Source organism: Cryptomeria japonica, chromosome 4, assembly GCF_030272615.1.
Source record: "Cryptomeria japonica chromosome 4, Sugi_1.0, whole genome shotgun sequence".
Classification (NCBI taxonomy): domain Eukaryota; kingdom Viridiplantae; phylum Streptophyta; class Pinopsida; order Cupressales; family Cupressaceae; genus Cryptomeria; species Cryptomeria japonica.
The window spans coordinates 37,122,638-37,130,769 of record NC_081408.1 but is presented as its reverse complement, the minus strand read 5'-3'; positions in this window follow the sequence as shown (position 1 = coordinate 37,130,769).

Sequence of the window (8,132 nt, the reverse complement as noted above, 5' to 3'; positions counted from 1 at the left end):
AGGGTACGCACTTTTAAGTCAATCAAAATACCCCTTTCAACCCCAATGAGCATTTACCTTTTGTTGGAATAATAGAGTCTTACCTAAAGTGGGTAGTTTTGCGTGGCTTGCCATATAGAAAAGAATCCTTACAAGTGATCATCTGGTCAAATTGAAAATTGTAGATCCTTTTAAGTGCCCTTTATGTGAACAAGTGTTCGAAATTTTTGATCACTTGCTTCTTCAATGCAATTTTGCTAATCAGTGTTGGTCTATCATTAAACACAAGTTAGATCTCTATTTTCCTCTCCCAAATATAACTTGGGACCTCTTTCAAAGTTGGCCATTACTTTACCAATCTTCTTTCTTTGCATGAATCCGACATATTGTCCCAGTGATTGTGGTTTGGAACATTGGTGGGAAAGAAACATGAGAATCTTCTGAAAAGAAAATCTCTAGTAAGGCTAACAATGGTAAAAATAGAAAAAGCAATATCAAAAGGGGTAAACACTTGTGTTCAGAAAGAGAAATTCACAAATTCATTATTCACAAATTGGGACAACTTCATCTTGAAGAATTGGAAGAGCATTAAGTTGTCATTTGATGGTAGCCTACTTAAAAATATTACCAACAAAGTTGACAGGAGCTTAGTCAAATGGATCCCACCTCAAGAGGGCTTTACCAAATTAAATTTTGATGGCGCATCTAGAAGTGAATCAAGACAATTGGGAGCAAGTATATGTATTAGAAACTCATCAAGGGATATTTTGGCAGTTTCTTCAATCCATTTAGTTCATGGCACAAATAACAGTGCAAAAGCACAAGCATTATTATCGGGGTTGGAATTGGCATCACAATTGGGGATTTCAAATGTACACATAGAAGGTGATTCTATGATAATAATAAATGCATGCAGAGCAAGAAAAGTTTAGAATTGAAATTTAAACTATATTTTACAAAAAGTATGGGCTATGATAGACAACTTTAACACCTCCATAATCACCCATACTTATAGGGAAGGCATTGATAAGATAACAATTTTTTTTGCCAACTTAGGATGTGAGGGCAAGGAGATAAAGGTAGTACAAGACATAAGTCAGCTAAGTGCATTAACATGAGGCATGTGGAAATTAAAATGGGTAACTTAAATTTGTCTCATTCTGTAAACTATAAGTACATCTCACTACCACCTTCAAACGGAGTTACAACCATTGTGGACACTATTTGCACATTACAAGCTTGCAACAGAAGGTTCGTAAGCAGAAATTTGGAGAAGGTTTGAACAAATAATCCACCTCTTAAGTTGCGCCATCTGTGGAACCTGAGGTTATCATTACCAGTTAGATAGTGGTAGAGGCCATTCAAAGACTATAACACTCAAGATGCTCTTCGAACTATGTTCAAGATAGATAATGAAAGGTTTGAAGATTGAATTCATATAATTTTGGGGCTCGAAGTCACTAGTTTGCATGCACGTTAGATTATTTTCCCTTCTTAGGCCAGTTTCACACCCCAACTTCATAGAGCTCTTGTTCGAAGTAGAAGGGTTTTCAAGCGGGGACTTCAACTAGCAGAGGGTTTCAAATTGGAGGATGAGAACTCAATTAATGGGGGGTCATTGAAAATGTAGAAGTTGTCTTAAGTGGTTTTTGTTTAAAATGGTTGGGCTCACTTTATTTTGTATAGGGATTAAAAATGTTAGTTGATACTTAATATGGGTTAGATTAGCTTGTGGGATTAATGTTTTGGCTAAATGTCATTTGATATTTAATACGGGTGTTAGTTCAGTTTTTTGAGGTAGCTATTTGGATTTTGAAAGCTAATTTTGTACTATCAGTATGCTTTTTCAAGCCATAAAATTGTACAAACTCGTAGTTTAAATTTTGGGCTATAACTAGAGGTTTTCTTACTCATTCTTTCTTGCCAGTATACCCCTTAGAACCAATTTTTGTAATATCCTATTTATATTTAATATAATGTTATAGTGGCTCGCCACTCTTGCCTAAAAAAAACAAAACATTTTCTAGGGTAAAAGGCCAAATGGTTTCATTGGTATAACACAAGAGAAGACACTCTCAAAACAAAAACACAACTCAATTATCTAGGTAGGTATTTTTTCAATGGTGTAGGCTCGAGCAATAAAATACTATAGGATTTTCAAGCACACTCTAACATCAAGATTTAATGGCTAGAGGTCCAATGTCACAAGGGATCACATTTCCTCTTGCCTCAAAGGTTTAAAAAAATTTAACTAAGGGATTTCCACCTTACTCAAGATGGTACATGTCAAGTAACTTTAGGCATGATGTTGTACCTTGCACCACACTATGGAAACAAATCCTAAGATTCTACAACAAAGGTTCTCAATGGGGGATTCATTGTGAACACCAATCTATCTATAAGTATGAGACCTAAGTGCAAGCGAAGGTCCCTTCACCTTGTGTCTTAAATTACCAGGCCCCCCAAGGATGTTCCAAACATGATGTGATTGGATTGAGATACAAGTTTCATTCCCCCTCCTTTACACAACCTACTAGAAAACATGCTGAAGGTCAAAACAATGGGGGATAGGCTCCCCAAGAAATCCTCTCTACCAAAAAGAAGAATGTTGTGGTTTCTCTCGCAACCAAGTTCACATAAACACACAAAGGGAGAGGATAAGCCACAAATACCCTTAAGTATAATAGAATGTGCAAGTGCACACACACTTCAAACAAGGTTCATTCCATTAATAAAAATGAAGTGTAAGCTAATATAGAAATTACAAACACATAAAACCCAACAACACACTTATTAGTAGTTTCAATGTTTACCTTCTCCCAACAATCACCAACCTTTGGATTGAGCAACTACAATAGAAATATTAAAACCATGATAACTTTGTCAAATCATAACATAATTTCAAACCGTAAAATATTTTGGAAAGCTAAGACTGAGACCTATAAAACCTTGAAACCATTTTACAAAATGTTGTATGTAAAATTTTTATTAATGAGAGAACAAAACAAATTTTGAAAGAGCATCAACAATCTTAAAATTGTGATAACTTAAAAAAATATAAATGAAATTTAAAACCATAAATTATTCTAGAAAGCTCAAATTGATACCTTGAAGCACCCATCTTCATTGTCCTTTGAGATCTATTTGAATGGTAGTAGTGTTTCTCTCATAAATTCAAAAGGATAAGTGATATCAAAATGAAAGAAAAGCTCAAAGATTTGTGGTTAAAGAGAAAAAGGAGAGTGATATTCAAATCTATATAATTTAAGGGAGATAGATCAACGGTCCAATTTGAATTCATCCAAAAAAGATCAATGATTGAGATTGCATAAGATGAATGGAGGCCAAAGATAGAAAAAGTGGTGGAAGAGAAGAGAGGACAAGTGGCTGGAGAGTGGAAGGAATTAAATAAATTTAATTATTTAATTCATGTGTGAGGAAAAAGAATATATAAATTATAGAGGATAGAGGATAGATTAATTGAATAATAAAATATTATTTAATTAATGAAAATGGATAGATTAAGTAATAATAAAAAATATTTAATTAATGTTGGAAGAAAGCAAATAATTAATAATTAATTTTAAATTTTTTTAATTAATTCGAAGAGAACAAATAATAAGAATGAAGAAGTTAATTTTCCGTGTCTAAATGTTTAATAGGAGCAAGTGAAGGCTCGAGGAAGGAGTCCAACTTCATACAAGATTATAATATTTGTCAGAATATAAGTGTATTAAGTCATCTTCCCAAAGTAGGCATAAAACTAAAAGAAAAATAGCACGAGTATGTAAATTTTACAATTATATTTTGCTCCCTACTTTAAGGTGAGTGTGAATCCTATAAACACCATGTATCTCAAAGTATGTAGCACTCAAAAAAATGTATGTAAAGTAAATATCCAAACATAAAATGACACTCATGTCAATAAAAATGTAATTGATCTAATTGAATATCATTTGTGTGTGTTCATCCTTTGGCATGCATGCTTTGTAGTGTCCACCCATGACTTGACTTGTTTTGACTAGAGTTGACTTTTAATTCATGCGAGATAGACATTATTGGGCATATGCTATTTCAGATGATTTATATGATGTTGATACTATCATTATTGATCGTGTCATTTATTAGACACTATATGCTTATTATGTGATTGACTATCGAAAAATTATATTGACCATGTGATTTGATGAGCATAAGTGTTGATGGATTTTACATACCTTACTATAATCATGAATTATACTAATCATGCACTTGATGATCTTTTTATGTACTAACCATATTAATGATTATCTATGACGAGTTGATCTTATGATGTGTTTGATTGTTGTATGATTGTCTTTGGGATAGAGACAATTCCACATCACTCATTGTGAGCGGGATGTGTCCTTGCGATTCTCTAACCCTTGCCTGTTATAATATATATGCATATGTTGTATCATTGTTTTGTGGATGCGGGATTCGCAGGTACCAGACATAAACTCCACCTGGCTCCACAGGTCTGAGCGTGTCTTTAAATCCCAATGGTATGTGGTTCGGAGTTGGCACAATTTCCCCTCACATACTCTAGGTCTAAGTTGTTCACTGTGAGTCGTCAGTGTCTTGGCGCAAGTCGTCATGATAGTTAGTAAGCTGGGTTTCTTCTGTGTTGTGAGTATGCTAGTATTGGCTGATTATTCCTTTTATGTTGAGATTGACTATGATGCGAGATTAGATAATTAATGATGTTTATTTTAATTATTTTGATTAATAGCAATTTGATTATTTGGTTATCTAATGTTTAATTTAATTTATTGGATTCTTTCTTTTTTGATTATTTGATTATTTGATATTTAAATGTTTATTTATTTTAATGATGATTTAATATTTATTTAATATTTATTGTTTAGCTTATGATGTGTTTTATATTTATTTATAATTTGACCTTTATTGGTATTTATTTATTTATTTAATCGTCTATGGTTTAATATTTATTTGGCTTTTAATGTTTATCTAGTTCATTAATTCATTTGCGAGCCTTTGGTTTATTTAATTTAATTTCTCCATTTAATTTATTTAATTGTGGCTCATGTTTTATTTATTAGTTTGACTTTTATATTAAGTGGGTTGTATAAATAATAAAATAATAAAACATTCCCACCAAATTGTAAACCACGATTTATATTTACCTTACCTACCCTCTTCTCTTATTGGTTGAATTTAAAAAGGGAGGTAAAATTATATTATATGGTGGGGTTGGTAAAATACATTATAGATTGGAATATTTTGATTGGCTGAGATTGAGGCTAGGGTTTTTGGTTAATGTTTGTCTTTTTATTTTCTTTTCCGTGAAGTTTTCGTGGGTTGGATTTGGTTTGGTTTATGTTCTTTCATAACACGGGTTGCAGGTTGGAGATGTATTCTACCTTTTTATATTTTATTTTACACTTTTCCTGTATGCTCAGTGTCTGCATATTGAATGTGTGAGCTTGGGGAAATGAATCGTATGGAGTTTTGATTTAATATTGGCCTTCAAGTATTTATTATTTATTTAATGTTAAAGTGAATTTTATTTATTGGGTAATATTATTTTACCCATTAAGTAATTAAAAGAGGGGGTAATTTGTATTCTTTTATTTAAAAGTTATTTTCACCCCAGGTTAATGGCTTAATTTATTTTACCTACCCTTGGAATTGATTGGCTGGAAGTTTATGGTAGGTAGAAAATATATTTTATTTTCTTGAACTTTGGGAAGGTAGGTATGGAATATAATATTTTTGAAATATTTTGATTGGAACATGGTTTTGCTTGGTTTTGTTTTGTTTTATTTTTTATTTTTGATAAATAGGCCTTCATTTGCTAGTTGCTTGATTGTGTGGTACTTTCCGGATTAATTCTTGTACCAGAGGCATTGTTGAGGGTGTTGATGATTTATAGTTTTATATCTGATTTTATTTGATGTATTTTGTTGGTTTCAAGCATAGTTACCTTCCTATGTTATTGGGGAAAGAATTGTGCTTTCATCCATATTGATGTGCTATGGTTGGTGAGTTGGAAGTGTTGTTGTTTTGGGGCAGCAAGTGAGTTGGCCTTGCTGTGGTTTTACTTTCATTAATGGCAGCAAATTTAATGGCTTCATATGCCTTTGTTTATTGCTAGCCAAGAGACTCATTTTGTTATATTGATGTTGTTGTAGCCTTGCATATGTTGTGAGAGTATGTGTGGAAGTTATTGGCTGCATTGAGTATTATTTTAATGTATTTATGTAGGTAGAGTCTCTTGTGATGTGTTGTTGGGTCATGTTAGGAGGAGTGGGCTTCCTTGTGATGACCGGGGTCACGAGAGATAGGCTGGCATGAGGTTCCTTGTAAGGATGCATGAAGTCTAGACCACCAGGGCACATTGGAGTTTTCCATGATTTGTAAACAAGTGATAACATTGATAATGAATTAATTGAGATGGAAAAATTATAACTCACTTAAACAAGATAATGAATAGTTTTGAGCCTCATGACTTATGTCCTAGGGAGGATGTTTTAGGATAAGCATGAGAAGGCTGTGAAGACGGTAAGCTAATCTCCCTTGGTCTCTTATAGGTTGAGATGGCTCCACATGTCCATCAGGCTAGTGCCTTGTGTTATTATGTTATTGTGTTATGAGGATGGCATGTGATGACACTCCACTCCTACATGTGTTCCCCCTTTATGATTTATGATTATGCTTATTGGATGCATTTATGTCCTGATGAGTTTTACGCCTCTGGGAGTTTATTCTTGTGGCTCTGTGTGAGTTCTTGCTTGAGAGTCCTTGTTGGTTAGTCTCTTTGGTTTTGAGTGTCAACCTAGATGTAGAGTGTGTTTTGAGACCTTGTGTCATCTCATAGCATGGGGGGTGGTTCCTTTAGTTCCACATGGTCAGGTGGTTGGTGCTTTTAAACCATTGGGATGTTCCTATCTTTGGATTCTTCTTGCGTGGATGAGGATGCTTCTTTAGATAGTTCATGAATAATAATTGTAGTAAGAATGTAAATGATGGTGTGATTTATGTAATGAAATTCTTATGTAATGGTTGTAAAAGAAATCATGCTTATGAGAAATGATTATGTTGTTCTAGTTATAGTGATAGCTTTTGGTTATGGTATGTGATTGTAATGATGAACTTGAGTTGTATTGTAACATATTTATATTAAATGAAATGGATGCATGAGATGTGGATAAGTATTGTTGTTTAAAATGAAATGATGTATTTTGTATTCTTGATGAGCCATGTTAAAAGTAAATCGAGTAAATGTTATGATAATGGTATTATATTTGAAATGATCTCTTTAACTAATGATTTAAGTAGAAGAAATGTTATGTCTTGATAGGATGTATGAGTTTGAGTAATCTTGGAAGATATCTTAGGACATGTTTATGAGTTGTGATTAAAGAATTTGAAATTATATCATCATACTTCGTAGTTAGTGATCTAATGGTAGGATTGAAAATCTTATAATGCTTGGGATGTAGTTGAATGTTCCTTATGAAAATATTGTATGGATGTTCTTAGTGAATGAATTGCTAATCTTATAAATAGAAATTACTAGTAAGTGTATGGGTAGATGGTAAAATGAATGCTTGTCTTTAGGAAAGGATTATAATGTATCATGTGTTATGGTTTAAGGTTATATCTCCATTTGGTGGATGCTATTAGTGGTTATGGAATTAGGATATTGTATCATAGTTTGTGTTGAGATGAATTCATGTAGTTACCTAATTTGTAATGGGATGATTGTTGGTTAATTGATATAGTGTAAGAGATTTTATGATTATTAAATGAGATATGGGTTAAATTTTTAAGGAGACTTTGTGAGTATTGCATTATGTACTTTTGGAATCATGATGAAGTAATAAGTACGCTAGGAGTATAGAATTATAAATGACTATGTAGAAGTTAATTGTAAACGGAAATCATGTTAATGCAATGTAAGGGATTAATCTTGGTATGTGTATGGTGATGTTTATAGTTAGAGGTTGGTTAATGATAATAGGAACATTTGGACTTGGTGTATAAAATGAATCTAAGTGAAAAAGGAAATAGTGGTGCATTAAAAGATAGAATCTCATGTTAAATGAAAGATTAAGTAGATTGCATATCATGAGTGTTAGGTATTGCTATGATGCACCTATGTGCGTATA